General features: G+C 40.0%; 1 long non-coding RNA gene across 1 annotated transcript; it reads right to left on the bottom strand.

The window, feature by feature from the left end:
• Positions 1-1,426: 1,426 nt before the first annotated feature.
• On the bottom strand, positions 1,427-19,028 carry LOC139450728 (uncharacterized). Its single transcript, XR_011652242.1, has 3 exons — positions 18,944-19,028; positions 3,990-4,070; positions 1,427-1,512 (listed from the first exon to the last, which is right to left on the bottom strand). It is a non-coding gene; the product is annotated as an uncharacterized lncRNA (long non-coding RNA).
• Positions 19,029-19,045: the final 17 nt, after the last annotated feature.

Raw genomic sequence — 19,045 nt, forward strand, 5'->3', positions numbered from 1 at the left:
CTATCGGAACCTGGGTTAAAAGACACAGATTTGTGATGCACAATCGAGACCCGGGTAAGAAACAGTGATGGGTAATACACTATCGGAACCTGGGTTAAAAGACACAGATTTGTGATGCACAATCGAGACCCGGGTAAGAAACATTGATGGGTAATACACTATCGGAACCTGGGTTAAAAGACACAGATTTGTGATGCACAATCGAGACCCGGGTAAGAAACATTGATGGGTAATACACTATCGGAACCTGGGTTAAAAGACTTAGGCAACACCGAATGGGACCCGAGTAAGATGGGTAGGTGATACACTGTCAATTCCTGAGTACGAGACTGAGATGAACACTACACTAACGAGGTCGAGTGAAAGACAGATTTGTAATACACTGCCGTGGCCCGAGAACGAGACATACATATATATTTGGGTTATACACTATCGAGACCGGGATAAGATACATACATGGGTAATACATTGATGAGATCAGCATAAGAGACATAGATTTGAAATGGACTATCGATACCCTTGTAAGATATTGTTTACGAAGTGAGCACTTCCTGGTTACTGATTTGCATTAATAGACAGCCGCTAAGAGGCGTGTCCCGCGTGAACTATCGGAAATCACAAATGCCGCGATACGATGAATGCCGCGGTACCATGGGGTCCGAGTATACTGTCTGATTAACTGTTATTGAACTAAAAATCAAAATATAAAATGATATTGATTACATACACGTTATATTTTCTTATGAATAAATGTACAAAAATTAGTTAGATACCTCGCGATCGATTATTACATCCATTATCTGACGATGTACATTTCTAATTACATAATTTCCTAAATAGTATCATAATTTATAAGTTGTCATTTTAGAAAGGGCAAATAACCTTACACTTGTAAACCAAAACGAGTTAATATTCACTAAACGACCATATGCAAATTAAGGCCACACAGTTTATCACTGAACGTCTTGGGAAATAAAAATGAAGTATTATTTAGGACCAGAGCTATGTTTTTGAAGAAAAAAACATTTAAAACGTTCTCAAGAAAGCATTGTTCCCGTGATCTTTGCATGTTGATTCAAATGAGCATGTATTTTCTCATAAGACATATCTACCATGGTTTAGAACTTTACTTTTCTTTTATATAATTAGAACTGTCTTGATGTCACCAGGGGGATTACTTTATAAAGGGCATACTTTTAGAGTCAGGTGATCACAAAAAGGTTATATCAGAACAGTAATAATTTGCTCCTAGTTCAATAAATAGGGACAATGTGAATAAGTTCAGCATTCTGTCTGGCAACAAGTTGCATGTCCTGCATTTGTATTAACGTGTTGGAGTATCTTGGAGGCGTATACAGCGCCGTGAGTTGGATACATTGTCCATGTAGATAACAGATACACACTTCGCATCCTGTTTGCATACGATAACACAGTCTTCCAGAATGTCCATATCCTCGAACGTGTACGGCCAAGCTGCGACAGTGCCTCGTGAAAACTGAGTTTCCCCATTAGCTGAAATTAAAGTACTTGCTCACTTTATTGTGTCGACCTTACCGGAATAACGAGTTGTCACAAAACATTAATGTCAATTCAAAACGTCAATGCCAGAGAAAACATCAGTGTCAAACACCTGCCCAAAACATATTCTACAGGCCGTAAAAGTGAACATAATGATAGAAGCACCCGTCACTCACAAAATAGTCATCACAAAATGTAAATGCCAGTGTCACCCAAAAGATCACATCGTATCTTATGGACAAAAGATGTGTTATATTTAGCATCTTCCTTTGAATGTCAACGATAACGTTTCTGGAATGACGTAAACAGGCCTTTGATGATGAAAACATTGATTGAAACCCTTTGTTGTGAGAATATATCATGTCTTTCCTTGAAATGTAAACTAAATGTACACGCACTAAAGTCCTGAGTGAGCAGGTTTTACGCCGCTTTTTGCAATATTCCAGCAATATCACGGCGGGGGACACCAGCAATGGCCTTCACACATTGTACCCATGTCGGGAATCGAACCCGGTCTTCGGAGTGACGAGCGAACGCTTTGACCACTTGACTACCCGACCGCCCCACTAAAGTACTGAAGTGATGTCGACGCCATACGCCGGTCTGATGAAGAAGAAACACGTTTGATTATCTTATTCGATTTAATTAAATACTATTTGTCAGGAAACTTGGTGATATACACATTGTTATCAATATCTAAACTGACGGACAATGAAACGTCTCACTGAAAACTCGTTTTTCCTTTGAAATCATAATACGTCTCCCAAACGCAAACGTGCTGTAAACATTGCCGAAACCCTATCGAGGTGTACATTACGACTTTATATCGTAAAATTTCTCATGAAAATGGAAAGGGTTTTGTCGTTTTTAGTCACCCGTAATCGTTTTCCTGTGATTCATTTTGTCGTAACGATTTATTGTTTCAGTGTGACAAGAATCAAATGACCTACTAGTAATTGATTACATTCGTGATGACAGCGATATTCGTCTTTGCTTTCTCTTGTTCTAACATTCAAACTCATGATCAGTGAGAAGTGTTTTATGCCTATCAGTTCAGCTCAATATAACAACATGTATACACACATATAAAAAGGGCGGTCGGGTAGCCTCGTGGTTAAAGCATTCGCTCGTCACGCTGAAGACCCGGGTTCGATTCCCGACATGGGTACAATATGTGCGGCCCATTTCTAGTGCCCCCCGCCGTGATATTGCTGGAATATTGCTAAAAGCGGCGTAAAACCACACTCACTCACAAGATGATTTTTCAATTTCACTTAAGGATTGACTGTATATTTTTTTCGGTTCATTGAGGTATGAATCGAAAAACCGATGTGCAAACAGTATGAATCCGATGTGCAAACAGTATCAATCTGCGTAGCGGATTCTTACAAAAGTTTGCACATCGGTTTTTCGATTCATACCTCAATGAACCGAAAAAAATATACAGTCAATGCTTATAATTAAATTCGACAACGTAAAACATGTTTTATCCACAATAGTTTAACCCAAAACAGTTGCATTAATCAAAACAGACAAAAATGACGACATTGATAAACACTCCAGGTGTAGGAATACATACAGTGGCATGACATGAATCAGGTGACCGTTTAATTTATGCACATACTTGACACGCCTACACAGTCAGTAGCCAATCAACGGAAAGTGGGATTACAACAATGTCCATTGGACCTGTCAATTAAGGCAAGAGGCGAAAAGAACTGCAACAGTCAGACTGTACCGGAACGAACCGGAAGAAATATGTCCGAGAGAAGGCGGCTGTTTCAAATAACATGGTCATTTACTGCATGATTAAAACATTACTTCCCCGATAACGGTAAAACACAGTTGGAGAAATGCTAGTTAGAAATGAAACCCGAAGACATGAAAGTTGAACCGAGGCGAGCGGGGAAAAAAGCGAGCCTGCACGTTTGCTGTTTCATTCATTCTCGGCCTTCGGTTTCAAAGGGTAGTTTGGACAACGAATATGCATGAAAGTCGCTAAATGTCCTGTGCATGACGATACACGTGAGCAGAAAGGTAATTCCCTCGACTGTTATATTGGGATTCCCCGACATTCCGCAGTTATAAAAGTAGTGCGCCGCGGTGGGCGTGGCTTAATTCTTTACATTCATTGGGAAATGAATTTCCATGCCTTGGGAATTTCCATGAACACAACGAAAATCTAATTATAAAGAAATGAACATTAATTCCATATCTGGACTGAAAATGAACAACAGCTCATTGGGAGAATTGCACTCTAAACGCAGGGAATAAAGATGACACATAAAAATACATTTACTCAACATAAACTTGCATCAAGAAACCATGCATTGCTGTTGATGGCTATGAAAAACGGTACAAAGTACACATACAATGTATATGATCTTGATAACAATGAACACTTACTGACAAAAAGTGAACGTGGTTACCACTTTGAAAGTCATTTTATAAATTCGAATACAAATACTTACGACCCTTTTCAGCCTTCTTATGAAATGCTTTAACGTTGGTTGGCAGAACAGTGTTGATGGTGGTTGGCCGGATAAAGTTCTCTGGAAAAGAATTTAGTTTGTTTAGGCATTTTCTATTACAAGGGTAACGCTATTTTTCAGGGCATGATCATTTGCAGAAGCCCGAGGTCTTCCATTAACTGCCCGATGAAGGAGGGCAGTTGAAAAGCCCGAGGGCTTCTGCAAATGATAATGCCCTGAAAAATAGCATTACCTTTATTATAGCTAAAATGGATGGAATTTTGTATCAAATAAAAAGAAACAACAATATCGGTTTAGAAACATTTACTGCAATCAACACAGATGTCACTGACCCACTTTTACAAATATGGAAACGTCATGGAACAAACTATACTAGCCACATAAAGAAACTGTGCACGGAGAAAATATATTCTGGATTGAAATACAACACAGCAAGAACAAAATGATGCAGACGCTGTAGTAGCTGAATGATGGGACCATAAGAAAATGTCAACGGGACCTGAACAACATCTGTTACGATGATGTCAGAAGATCAAACTGGAGTAGGGGGTCATACGACTAAGTCAATAACGGGTATGACCACCCTGTGCGTGAATCACAGCAGTGCATCGGCAACGCATGGAGTCCACCAAATGGGCATGGAAGGCCAGGGGAATGGCCTGCCATATCCTCCTCAAATCCTGTGCCAAGTCACGGACGTTATCTGGAGGATGTGGAAGACGACGCAGACGGCGCTCCATTTCATCCCACACATGCTCTATTGGGGAGAGATCTGGAGAAATTGCAGACCATGGCAGTAACATGATATTGTTATGGTGAAGGAAATCCATTGCGACCCTAGCCGTGTGAGGACGAGCGTAGTCCTGTTGAAATGTCAATCCCGGGCCATGACGTTGCAGGAAAGGAATGACCACAGTCCTCTCTGTAGCCAACATCAGTGAGATTGCCCTGAACAACCACCAAAGGGGTTCGGTGCCGTGCTGTTTTCCCACCCCAAATCATCACAGAGCCACCTCCAAAACGATTCCTCTCCACAATACAGTTGCGTGCATAACGTTCTCCCAAACGCCGGTAGACACGTTGGCGCCCGTCACTGTGGGAAATGTTGAACCTCGATTCATCTGTAAAGACAACATTTCTCCACCATATTCGAGGTTGGCGAACATGATTTCGACACCATCTTAGACGGTTGACTCGATGACGGTGTGTCAGGATGGAACGTATGGCAGGGCGTCGTGGTCGAATCCCGTACTGACGTAAACGATTCCTGACAGTGTTTGGATTGACACGGCGCAGTCCAGGAATTGTCTGGGACGTCGTTACTCGGGGACGTCCTGAACGTGGGTGGTCGGCAACGTCATTTGTGTTCTGATAACGCCTCACCAATGCCGATATCGTGTTACGATGGCATTGGAAATGTGTTGCCACCTGTTGTTGCCTCATTCCCGCTAGGATCATTCCAATGGCTTCATGACGCTGTGCAGCTGTCAATCTTGGCATGATTTGCTTGTGATATGCTTGTGTCTGCGCCTGAGAAGTTTTGAATTTTTGAATGACCACAGATCATGCTTTCCAAAGTGACAGCGAATTTTGAGTTGCACATGCTGTGTACAGCTGCACGTCCATAGGCCCCCATCAATGACGTCATATCGCATGGCACGTGCATGAGCGTTTGAATGTCTCCAATAATTGCTGTGTTCAAACCTATATTTCATATGGACGGTGTGCCCTTATATCTATATTTTCTCCGTGCACAGTTTCTTAATGTGGCTAGTATAGATGACGTCACTATTTAACGTGACGTCACCTATGCCTACCCTATGACGTCACATAACAACGGGCGTGATAATGGCCCGTCGTCAAGCCATATGAGGGCATTATCAAGTTACAGTGGCCCGGTGATTTTTAATAACATGCGGGCGGTTTACTGTAATTCTATCCATTTTAGCTATAATATATAATATACATATCTATACATGACCCATTGAGTAACAGAAGCAATACTATGTAAGGGTGCCCAGTAAAGTGTACAAAGATGTGCACAGTCGTTGATTACAAACATGGTTGGAAGTTAAAAGGAAACTGTCTGATAAACAAAATGGGTTTATACCTAAGCACAGCTGAATTTACCACATTCATTCTTTGTGCAGTATTATGTATACAAGAAGAATATACCGGAAATCAACATCTGCGTGATTAGTAGATATGTCTTGTGGAATAATAACATCCATTAGTAAGAAAACATACTATTAGGTTATTCATTTCAGGACTGAATCAACTAGAACGTCACCTCCCAGTTTGTTCGTGGAGAGACCAATATCATATATGTGGAATCATATAGATATTTATGTATCTGGTTAAACGAGCACATGGATATGGATAAAACTGTTAGAGAATTATATAAATAAAACCTGCAAGCCGTTCCCTGTCAGCACTGTGTGCTAAATCAGGATATGTGGTGGAATGCCTCATGAAGCTTTTACCTAATAGAATAACACAATGTTAATACTATTTCAATGGTATGACACCGGTGAAGATCCGGGGTAGAATAGAATAGTGTCTATGCTTGTCGTAAGAGGCGAGTAACGGGATCGGGTGGTCAGGCTCACTGACTAGGATGGTGCATGTCATCGTATCCCAATTGCGTGGATCGATGCTCATGATGTCAATCACTGGATTGTCTGGTCCATACTCGATTATTTACAGACCGCCGTTATATAGCTGGAATATTGCGGCGTTAAAAAACAACAAAACCAAAAAACACCATGGTAATGCCAGCTGTATTTTACGGAGTATTTTTATGGGAATTCAACACGTACAGAGAAGTACAAGGTATTCAAAACAGAGCGTGAAGGTTCTTACTCGGTGTCGGATAAAACACATCTTATCTTGCTGAGAGGACATATGGGATGGACGTAAACAGTAGTTGATAAAAAAGTAGAACTGTTCAGGTAGTATTTCAGGTATATGAATATAAAAAATATAGAATCGCAAGACACATTCAACGCATTTTAACTTAATCAACTGTTTTGGTGTAAAATTGCATGATATTAAACCAGAAACGTGTTGTTCCTAAAAAATATTCTAGTTAATGAAGGTATGGCTACATGATTTGCAGGTGTGTTGGATGGCATAAGCAAAATGAACAGTGGCACGCTCAGAACATACAGACACTTCAAGTTCTCCCATGAGAACTCCCATGAGAAATGCCACACCAAACCGTAACACTTCCACCCCGAAACTGACGACGTTTGGTAACTCAGGCCCTACTAAAACATTCTATCCGGGACGCCTGAAGATCCCTGCTTGATCTTTGCTCGAAACCTTGTTGGTTGGTTGGTTGGTTTGTTGTTTAACTCCGCACTCAGCAATATTCCAGCTATATGACGGCGGTCTGTAAATACTCGAGTCTTGACCAGACAATCCAGTGATTAATATCATGAGCATCGACCCACGCAATTGGGATCGATGACATGCATCAACCAAGTCAGCGAGTCTGACCACCCGATCCCCTTAGTCGCCTCTTTCGACATGCATAGTCGCCTTTTACAGCATGCATGGGTTGCTGGAGACCTATTCTACCCTGGATCTTCACGGGTCGTTCGAAACCTGGATTAATGTGTGCTCGAGACATGGATTAATCTGTGAACAATATACTCCATTAGACACCCACTCACTCACATCAACTGTTCTTTGTCTTGTGTTAGTCATCATATTGACGAGTTTCTCAAAACAGAACAAAACCTAATTCTCTCTCGACTTGCACATTATCTAAAATTACGGTAGGGACAGCAGTGAGCAATAATTATTGTTCAGCCAACGGAGAGACATTTCACTATAGCTGAAAAAAATGTCTGTTCTATCACTTTCTATCATGTTTACCATGAATTTGTGTGACTGCTGGTTTGACAAAAACCTGGAATGTTCAAGATCATGACCACTATTATTGATGAATATAAATAGAGAACCTCACCGTCGTTTCTTTTAAAATATAAAAAATATCAACACTCGTTGATAAAAGTGGAACAAAAATCCGAGGCTTGCCGATTTTATTCATCATCCATCATTCTTCCAACTGTATCAGTTTGCAGATAGTAATAAGCAGTAAAGTGTAAAAAGTACTGCTAACAGCTTCAGCCGAGCCATTAGTGATGTCATTTGATTCTGATTGATTTGATTGTCATGGTAACCAATGGCGTCACAATGGTCTGCAAAGCATTGTTATGCAATCATATTGCAGCGATATCTACAATAATATCGAGACGTCATTCATTTTGCAACTACAAGGCAGAACTGAAGCAATCTCAAGAAAGACAGAGATATTTACAAACACTTTATGAAGCCAAACAAGATAGCCATACGCATCACATTCGGTTTGCATTCTCTATAAGTTATGCATAGAGCTTCTACAGACATTATAAACTGACGTCCAAAAGAAACTTTACCAACTGAAAATATAAATTTTAGACAAAGTATAAATTATTTTACGATGAAGTCTATCTAAAACACATAACCTAAATACAACAATAGTGTATGCAGAAAATGTCAATTGTCTGTTACATGTTCACGAGATAACACGCGAAAAAGTGAAAAACACGTGCATCACGGACAACTGCAAATGCACGTGCGGGTAAGGGTATAAAACGATTGCAACGGCAAGTCAGACATCCACAGTGATAAAAAAAAACACAAAAAAATGCCACGATTCACAGTCGAACAACGTGAACGAGCTTTGGGTATTATACAGATGGGAGCCACCTACGCCCATATTGCATGAACCTTCAGTTGCTCCCGTGTTGCCATTACCAACTTGATGCAACGTTACAGACAGACAGGGCGGACCTCTGACAGGCCAAGAACAGGCAGACCCAGGGTGACCACGCCCCATGATGACCGGTACTTGCGTACCTTGCACCTCCGAAATCGCTTCCTGACAGTGACATCATCGGCGACAAATGCCTAAGGTCACAGGGTTAGTCCACAGACAGTGGCCAGGAGACTCAGGGCTCATGGAATCAGGGCTTTTAGACCATACAGAGGACAGCTATTGACAGCGCAACATCGTCGTCTGCGATTGAGATGGGCCCGGACTGTACGACGTTTGAAAGTCGAGTCTGTATGTTTAGGGCTGATGGAAGACAACGTGTTTACCGCCGAAGGGGTGAACGAACGGCGGCGTGTTGCGTGCAGGAGGTCGTACCATATGGTAGAGGTAGTGTCATGGTGTGGGGAGGGATCTGTTGGCAGGAGAGGACACCGCTGGTCATCGTTGACGGAAACTTGACAGCACAGCGTTACATGGATAACATTCTTCGCCTACCATTTCTCCAACAGCAGCCACGTGATGTCAATTATCAGCATGACAACGGTAGAGCCCATACAGCCAGAATTATCACTTCCTTCCTCGCAGCCAACAACGTCAACGTCCTGCCTTTGCCTGCACGCTCATCCGACATGTCCCCTATAGAACACCTCTGAGACTCGATGGATCGTCGTGTTCGACAACGACCACACTCTCCAGCCAACCGGCAAGAACTGATCTTGGCCCTCCAAGAAGAATGGTGGAAATCCCACGTGACCTCATCAGACGACTAACTTTTTCTGTGCGTCGAAGAGTTTTTGCGTGTATTGAGGCATTTGGTGGTCACACACGCTACTAATGACTTGTTATTGAACGTGAGCGATTGTTTATGTACTCTGCCTATTGTCCATGATTCTGAAAGCTCGAGTTTTGTACGTCATTCTCGGTCGCGGTATGATTGTCATTTTCAGTGTTGATTTTGTTGATATATTGATCTTCTCAATACACTTTACTTCATGCATGTATGTTTAGTTGTTTTTTTAGCAAGAGTGATTTCAAACTCTGGTAAAGTTTCTTTTGGACATCAGTTTATAATCGAGCTACTCGCATATCCATATGCAATGTACGACTACCGATAGATCGAGGGTCCCCATGAGCGTGACGCACCCGGCCACTTTCGCAACTATCAGTTTGATTTAACGTAAAAGGATAAGCGCTCAGAAATGAAGTCGGTGTAAACTATCTGGTCAGATGTCAAGACTTACTTGGGATGATCCGGTTGTGCCATCAGTGTCCCATTCGAAGCGAACTGGGAGTCGTTGTTTATTCACGACTGCAAGGCCAGATCACTCAAAGTGAACATTTCCGATACAAATCATTAGAAAACTCCGTATAAGAGTGCCCGATTTCTGATTATGTGGCCCAAAATATCCCAAATGTGAACAATAACGTTCCCTATCTTTAGCGTAAAACGCTGTGAGAAGATCACGGCTGTCTTTTCTTATTCCGGTGGTGACCTTGCCCTTCGTTCGAAGCTGTCACTGACATGCAAAGCAGATTTGAGTTTGCTGATTTTCACGTCTTCAGTACAGGTTGGTACAGTTAACATGAATGTCTTTGGCGAACACTGTGATTCCCTCTTCCAAAATGGTACGGACATGATATAGATTCAACTGATAGACCAAGGAAACCAAACCATTTTGCTTTGCACAGACGGGACCCACGGCAGTGCGAGTGACCGACTGTTGATCCGATATTCAAAGCGCGGCGCTAATGTGACTTTTATAATTTTCTTATAGGTGTCCTGCGCACTAACAACATGACGCTTGAATTACCATAAGTTGAAGAAATTCTTCCAAAACATTTTGAGCGTCGGTGCTGTTCTGTTTGCAAACACAACTTCAGGCGCATGTTGTTAATGCGTATGCATAGAAATGTCAACAATGCCCATATTTGGGCATATATCAATATTCATGCAAAACCAGATTTTGCAACCCGTTTCAGTTTGGTCTGTCAACGATCGAAAGTTGTTATGAATTGCCACTTAAATATATATATTTAACGTGGGTAATAAATAAAATACCACACTCATTCTAGTTAGATGCCATTGTTACGAAACTCGTGAACTTTCAATGGCATCTGACCGAGCCAAAAGCCCTGTTTCGTATGGTAAAAATGGTATCTAACGAGAATATTTGTTGTATTCTCTATATCTTACCCAAGCGATATCTACTGTTGGAGACAGTTTGGGATGATCATTGAATTTAAGTAGACGGATACCTGGGTCTAAAAAGGCTTGGCATCAGCCCAAGTGTCTGGTGGCGGATGCGGTATCCAGTAGCGGACTTTCAGAGCGGAGGTTAATACTTGTTTCATGCACACGCCAATTATTACGTTGCATGACATGCACGTACAGAAAAACAAGAGGATATATGGCTCAGTATTAACCTCTGCTAAGTTATTGTGACGCCATAGTAATGATTTTAAAAATCGCGAAATATGCATTCGTTAAACATACTTCCTTGGGTAAACCGAAATGTTGACCATCAAATTTGAAATAATGACTGGAATAATCTCCTTGGCAATAACATCAACTTGATAAACAATGCGTTTGTTCAAGCAAATAACACCGAGTGTCGCAGTATTGAAGTTGTACTTATGATATCAACTTACATAGTATTAACATTAACAGTTTTGATGAAAATATTTCATTGTTTATATACAGCTCCCTCTGTCGCCTACAGTGCTGATTTTGTAGGTTCGAATTCTTCTATAAAAAAGCGAAACAAATTAATCTATACTCTGCCAAAAAAGAAACGCAAACGTAGTAAAATCGTAAATTATTCCAACATCCATGCAACATTAATACCCAAAATGAATGATCATTTCTGCATGGATTGGGATTAAGTTGTGTGGAAAGAATGAGGTTCTGCAAAAAATTGGTGAAAAGAATGAAAAATCGCAAAAACATAAACACGTGAGAAACACACCAACACATCATGCACGTGCAACATCACTTGTTGGGCTTCAATTTGCATGCCACACCAATCTTACAGCAAGTGAACAGCGAAGACATGCCACGACTGAAGGTATTATCAACTATTGAGTTGGGTAAAGGGTGGGTAAAGACGTTGTACCAATGGTTAAAAAACAGATTCATAGTATTCAAACACAAGTCATCGTGATGCTCTGACATGTGTTCACAGTTTAGTAAAAGATGAATTTCTCTTTAGACATAAGGAGCTTTGTTGAAGGCTTGATGATTGTATCCTTGTAAGCATCATACATTCGCATGATACCATGCTCACCTATTATATGCTCTTTATAATTATCATTATCAACTTTAATCGCTCAAGGTGATCATGACCGCGTGATATAAATGTATGAAATTTGAAACCTTTGTGTTATTGACCACATTTTACCATTGACTTAATTAAATCAATATACAGAAAAGTTCCAATTGAAACATTTTGCTTTTGTGGTGGCACTATTCACCAGGGAATTACCAATAGCAAACTATTTCAAAAGACGTGTTAGAATGCTCCACATGGTCAACCAGTAAGGTAATTTATTCCCACATTAATCTTGCTGCCGACTTCTCCATTACTGTGAGGAGACAGCACACCTATGACTAATTCCAAATTAAGTGACGATTTATGAGTTTGCAGCTGCTTTGTGATGAATAATTCGAGAGAACCGGGAATTTCAGGTAACATAAGATGCTATCCATTAATAAGCAAGTGTTTATTTCAGAGAGCCTCATACAAGTCTTGCTGAAAAGTTGTTCCATCAGCATAACAACTTTCAAGGCCATAATAAAGCTATAAAAAATGTGGAGAATTTTCCAAAGCATCGGTGACAATAATGATGCCTACTTTGACTTGAACCATATGTCCCCTGCTTTTTCAGGTGAACAATTGACTTGCCGTTGCATATACGTACACTATTTCGCAAACAACTGGTGTTATCACTATTTGATGGTAATTCATAGAATCATGCTCATGATATAATTGTTAGGTACTACGGAATCTACTTTTAGAGATTTTTAAGGATTAAAGAAAGTGTTTATCATTTCTATGAATGCTTATGCAACTCCAAATGATTTCAAATGGTTTCAATTATATACTCCCTACAGAAAGTTAATGTCAGTAAGAACTGGGTTTAACGTTGCGATTAATATTATTGCAGTTCTATAGTGACTTATACATTACATACATCGGGTGTTTATACATGATTTCTTGCTGGTTCTTTTGCTATGTACAGGTAAGTTATTTTTTCCTTGTTTGATAACTGACAACACCTGCATCAGATGTTTATACGTGATCTCTTGCTGGTTCTTTTGCTATGTACAGGTAAGTTATTTTGTCCTTGTTTGATAACGGACAGCACACACATCGGGTGTTTTTACGTGGCAATACGCCCATATTAATGTCTACAATACAATCTTAAGGTGCAGGGATTAGGATTAGAAATCATTTGGATAAATAGCCGTTGTGGTACATTGTATGTATGTTAACCTTAGATGCGTGTCAAAATTCGCTTCACGCACTGTACCATAATTCGTGGTATGGAGTTCATGAATTCGGTGTAACGTACTTACGTCTTAACAATAGGCTTAGCAGAGGTGAGGTGAGGTGAATGGTGTTTAATGTCTGGTACAAAAGGATTGCACTTATTTAGAGGCGCGTGCGTGCGTGCGTGCGTGCGTGAGTGTGTTTGCTTGTATTAGTCCGGACTAACGACGGTTTTATAGTGCTAGCCCACTAATATACTATGCCTCAGTTTAACATGGTTACCTCACTCAGACACAGTAAACTGACCCCGTACGACCATCCCCTTAATGTCGAGCGCAAGGCAGTTAATAGCAAGTAACATCTTTTAACGTCTTAAGGTATGACGCGGCCGGGGATCGAACCACCGAACTTCCGCTCTCCAAGCAGAAGCCCTATCCGATCCTCCAGATCACGGAGGGGGTAAGTGGCTCTTGTGTGAATAGTCACAAAGGACGTAACTATAACAATTCATATTGAATAGACTTGTGTATCCAAATGTATCATTTTTTTCAAACGTAGTCACACCAACAATGAATCCCTTTATACAATAATCATGTTGCCAGCGTCTCCCTGAGATATTAGTTCTGCGCTTTTGTTTATTTTCAAAATCATATATGAATCTGTAATATTTCAATGATAATAACTAGGAATGAACTGGCGATATCTGAAAATCTCCAGGCAATGCTATCTATTGAGTATCTAACGATAATGACTGCATGATATGCCTAATATTACCCCAGGGGCTTAGTGATACGTCTTGCAAAATAAGATGTCATGCATTTATCAACATAAGAACATACCGTCCCTCAACAGCCGTGGATTTTGTGTTCTTCTTGTGCTCAAGAGATATGCGGTATAGACAATCTTTTATCGGATTCTTTTCTTGGTGCCAAGAATTGTGCAGAGAAGAGACACAAATACAGATTAATATAATTGTTGAACTTCCGGTTGCGCATGGGATCAAGGGGGACGTGAATTCAGCTGCTCTCAGCCCACGGATATGTTATCCATACAATCCAGACTTTAACATGATTCCTCTGCCACAAAAAAGTACATCAGTTGATATTTGATATACATGTGATATAATGTGAAAGAAATTTGAGGATATTTCACGGTTTAACTTAATTAAAAACGAACAATGCCAGAGACTGTCAGAAACACACGTGCAAGCTCAACAATGGAGGAGGTCGTCCAAACCTCAGAGAAAAGGTTAGCTGAATTGATATTGGCGATTAAAGCCGATCTCCAAACATCGATAGACACAATTAAATCTGAATTGTCTGATGTAAAAAACCGGTTAAATGCAACCGAACACGTTATGCTCGACCACACAGACGAAATTAGAGCACTCGAGGAGATAGCTGTTACAAAAACAGCTTTTACAACACTCCAACGGCAGGCCATTCTCCAGGATATCCATGATAGAAAAACTAATCTCATATTCTACGGGATACCCGAAGAACCGGAGGAGAACACAGAACGAGTTTTGAGAAACGTTTTTATTAACAAACTCAACTTCAGCAACCAAAGAGTTAATGACATATTTTTCAAGGTTGCCCATCGCCTCCGAAAATCCGAGTATCAGCGTGAGAACAAACCCTCAGCTCCTCGCAGTATTATTGCTTCCTTTCTGTACCTACCAGACAGGGAGGCTGTGTTTCAGGCAAGGAAGCTCCTCAAGGGGACGGGTATAAGCATCCAAACCGACCTTCCAGGCCTTATGAAGAAACACAGAGCTATCCTCAGTAGATAGGCCAACAACATTCGATAGAGGAAAAATCTCTGGACAAGAGTCCGAATCCTCGGGACAGAAGTTATACTGGAAACTAAAGACCCACATTCCCCATTTTCTGCTTGGAAAACCTACGAGTAGACAATCCGTGATCCAAACTTGCTAATTGATGACAAAAACACATTTTTTTACTAATTCTTTATATGTTTACAGCCCATACATATAAAATACTATTCCCTGTGCACCTATGTTCAAAGGTTGAAAAACTATCTAGCATCTGTCAGGCTTATTGCCAGGCTTATTAATTTAAATTTTGTGACAAAATCACTAAACTATTGCTGGATCTGCCTCTTTAGCATATCTTGTTGTGTTTAAGAATAACATGTAAAAAGGCTAGATAGATATTCAAATAAACCTTACAACTATGAGCAGCTTATTGGAAACAACCTTTGTGCACGTGCCCTGACTATACGCACGCACTTCACGCGAGCTTTTCTTATCTGCTACCACGTGGCCTTGTATCAGTGTTTCTTTCCCGATGTGTATTCCTATGGATTAATCACTGGTAGAGCTGATATTATTCATTATGAATTAAAGACGGATCAATAACTACATTGAAGGATATTATTCCTATGTATGTTCGATTCACATGGACTTGGTACTACAAGATATCAGTGAGTATCCAATTGATGTTACATTAGTAAATCAAAATTTCAACTGGTGAAGTCACACAATTGCTATTATCCGTGGGCTGAAAACTACCAGATACCTATGAAATGTTTGTTTTTACTTTGTTTTATTTCTTTCATTTTGTTGCACTACTTCATTCAAATGTACATGAACCAACAAAAAAGTATAGTTATATTTTCCATCACTTTATTGGTACTACAAGGATTAATGGCCACCATTACGGTATATCATTATATCACTTTGCTGCAGTCTGCCATGTTTCATGAATCTATTAAAATCTGCAATGACTGAAAAGATCAAGATAACATCAATGAACTGTAGGGGTATTCATGACAGGGTTAAAAGACAACAGACATTTAATTTTCTTAAGCGTAAAAGGTCCACAATATACTGTTTGCAAGATGTACATTTTACTGAAGATATGAAACAGACAATATGCCAAGAATGGGGTAACAAACATTGCTTCTTTAGCTCATATAAAAGTAACGCTCGTGGTGTCGCCATATTCTTTTCAAATAATCTTGCGTTTAATCTTGACACTATCTTTTGTGATGATAAGGGCAATATGATTACAATTAAAATCACGATAGATAAATATAAACTTGGATTGATAAATTTGTATGGATCAAATACTGATGATACGAAGTTTTATGAAGAACTGAACCTGTTGACAAAATCTTTAAGCAGCGATCACATTGTAATTTGTGGCGATTAGAATGTAGTCCAAGATTTCTTTATGGATACATATAATTACAAGCAGATGAATAATAAAAATGCCCATGAGCGTATTGAGCAGTTCAAAGATGAACTCGACCTAATTGACCCTTGGCGATACAGTCCCCATGCAGACAGAAGGTACACCTGGCGACAACCTACTCCGCTAAAACAGGCTTGACTCGACTATTTCTTAGTTTCCCACAATATGCTATCATCTATAACTAATACATCTATTGAACCCAGTTTCAAGTCAGATCACTCCCCTGTATCGATAACATTCACTTTGTCAGATATGCAAAGGGGGAGAGGGTATTGGAAATTCAAGAATTCGCTTTTGAGAGATCCAGATTATGTGCAAAAAATAAGAAATGTCATATCTGAAACTATACGACAGTACAAAAATGATAATAGTGATTCTGCAAATGAATTTTCGATCGATGACCAACTTTTCTTTGAAACTCTTTTATTAATGATAAGAGGAGAAACCATAAAGTACTCTTCTTACAAGAAAAAAGAGAGAAATAAAAAAGAACAAGAACTGTTGGAAACATTACAATGTAAAGAAATTAAATTGGACGAATGTGAAAAAGAAGATATGAAACAAACTTTATTGAACGAAATCAAGAAATTGCAACTAGAACTAGAAGATATTATAAGGGTAAAAACTCAAGGGCAAATGATAAGAGCAAAAGCAACCTGGATAGGAAAGGGTGAAAAACCAACCTCCTATAATAAATCATTCACTAAAATAGAAAATTCAAATGGGCGTTTGCTCGATAATCCTACTGATATTCAAAACTAAGTCAAACTTTTCTATAAAAAAATATACTGTAAACATGACGTCTCTGAAGTTAACCTTGGCCAGATTCTTAGTGAATATGACGTTCCAAAACTAGACGAAAGTACTTCTAACTGTCTCGAAGGCAAATTAACAGAAACTAAAGTACTTACTGCTCTAAAATATCTTAAGAATGAAAAGAGTCCTGGCCCTGACGGATTTACGGCGGAATTTATAAAATTCTTTTGGAAAGACATTGGAAAATGTCTTGTAGGATCACTTAACTGTGGTTTTGAAAGAGGCGAACTTTTTATTTCTCAAAAATTAGGACTTATTACCTGTATTCCTAAGGGGAAAAAGCCAAAACAGTATTTAAAGAATTGGCGCCCAATTTCGTTACTATCTGTATTTTACAAAATAGCTTCTTTAGCAATATCACGTCGTATTAAATCGGTTCTCGACCTATTAATAAATGAAGACCAGAAAGGATTTATGTCGGGTAGATACATAGGAGATATTACAAGACAAATATATGACTTAATAGAATATACTGATACCTACCAAATTCCTGGCCTTCTTTTGTTGGTAGACTTTAGTTGGTAGACGTCACATAACATGTTATACAGCAACTTAACGTAAGTGTGAATTTGATTCGGCAGAGACTTTCTGGATATCAACTTCTTTATCATGAGGAACACAACGTTTCGGAGTTTATGCTTACTCATTCATCAGAATTAACTAACCTGAATTCACCTAATTTCACAGACAAATATATGTGTTGTTACAGATACAGAACAACTACATTTTGTACATTTTCCCGTCTGCCAGTCTTCCATTCCAATGAATTATGTGTGCGAGTGTATTATGATTATGTTCAAATATTGAAAAAAGAGTCAAGAAGATCTTATGGTATATTAAGGAGGGGTAAATGGTATTTCCGCATCAATCAGCAATGCTCTACTTTTAACACGGCGACATTTGAATAATCGAATCTGGCCCTGGAAGACCTCTAGTTGACAGTATGGACACGGGAACGATGACACAACCATAACGGTAACACATTCCAACCATCCGGGCCTTATAACAAGGTGACCCCCACGACAATCAACTGCGGACATTGTAACATCACTGTACCTGTCTGACACGGCGACATTTGAATAATCGAATCTGGTCCTCGAAGACCTCTAGTTAACAGTGTGGACACGGGGACGATGACACAACCATAACGGTAACACAATCCAACCATCCGGGCCTTATAACAAGGTGACCCCCACGACAATCAGTTGGAAACTGAGGACATTGTAACATCACTGTACCTGTCTGACACGGCGACATTTGAATAATCGAATCTGGTCCTGGAAGATCTCTAGTTAACAGTGTGGACACGGGGACGATGCGAACCATAACGGTAACACATTCCAACCATCCGGGCCTTATAACAAGGTGACCCCACGACAATCAACTGCGGACATTGTAACATCACTATACCTGTCTGACACGGCGACATTTGAATAATCGAATCTGGCCCTTGAAGACCTCTAGTTGACAGTATGGACACGGGAACGATGACACAACCATAACGGTACACATTCCAACCATCCGGGCCTTATAACAAGGTGACCCCCACGACAATCAACTGAGGACATTGTGACATCACTGTACCTGTCTGACAAATGTCTCCTTCAAACCCAGCCAGGCAGGAACAGTTAAAACCACTCGCTCTAGCAATACACGTCCCGTTGTTCCGACAGGGATTTCTCACAC

This window comes from Haliotis cracherodii, unplaced genomic scaffold, assembly GCF_022045235.1.
Source record: "Haliotis cracherodii isolate W230 unplaced genomic scaffold, xgHalCrac1.p SCAF_8, whole genome shotgun sequence".
In the NCBI taxonomy this organism is placed as follows: Eukaryota; Metazoa; Mollusca; class Gastropoda; order Lepetellida; family Haliotidae; genus Haliotis; species Haliotis cracherodii.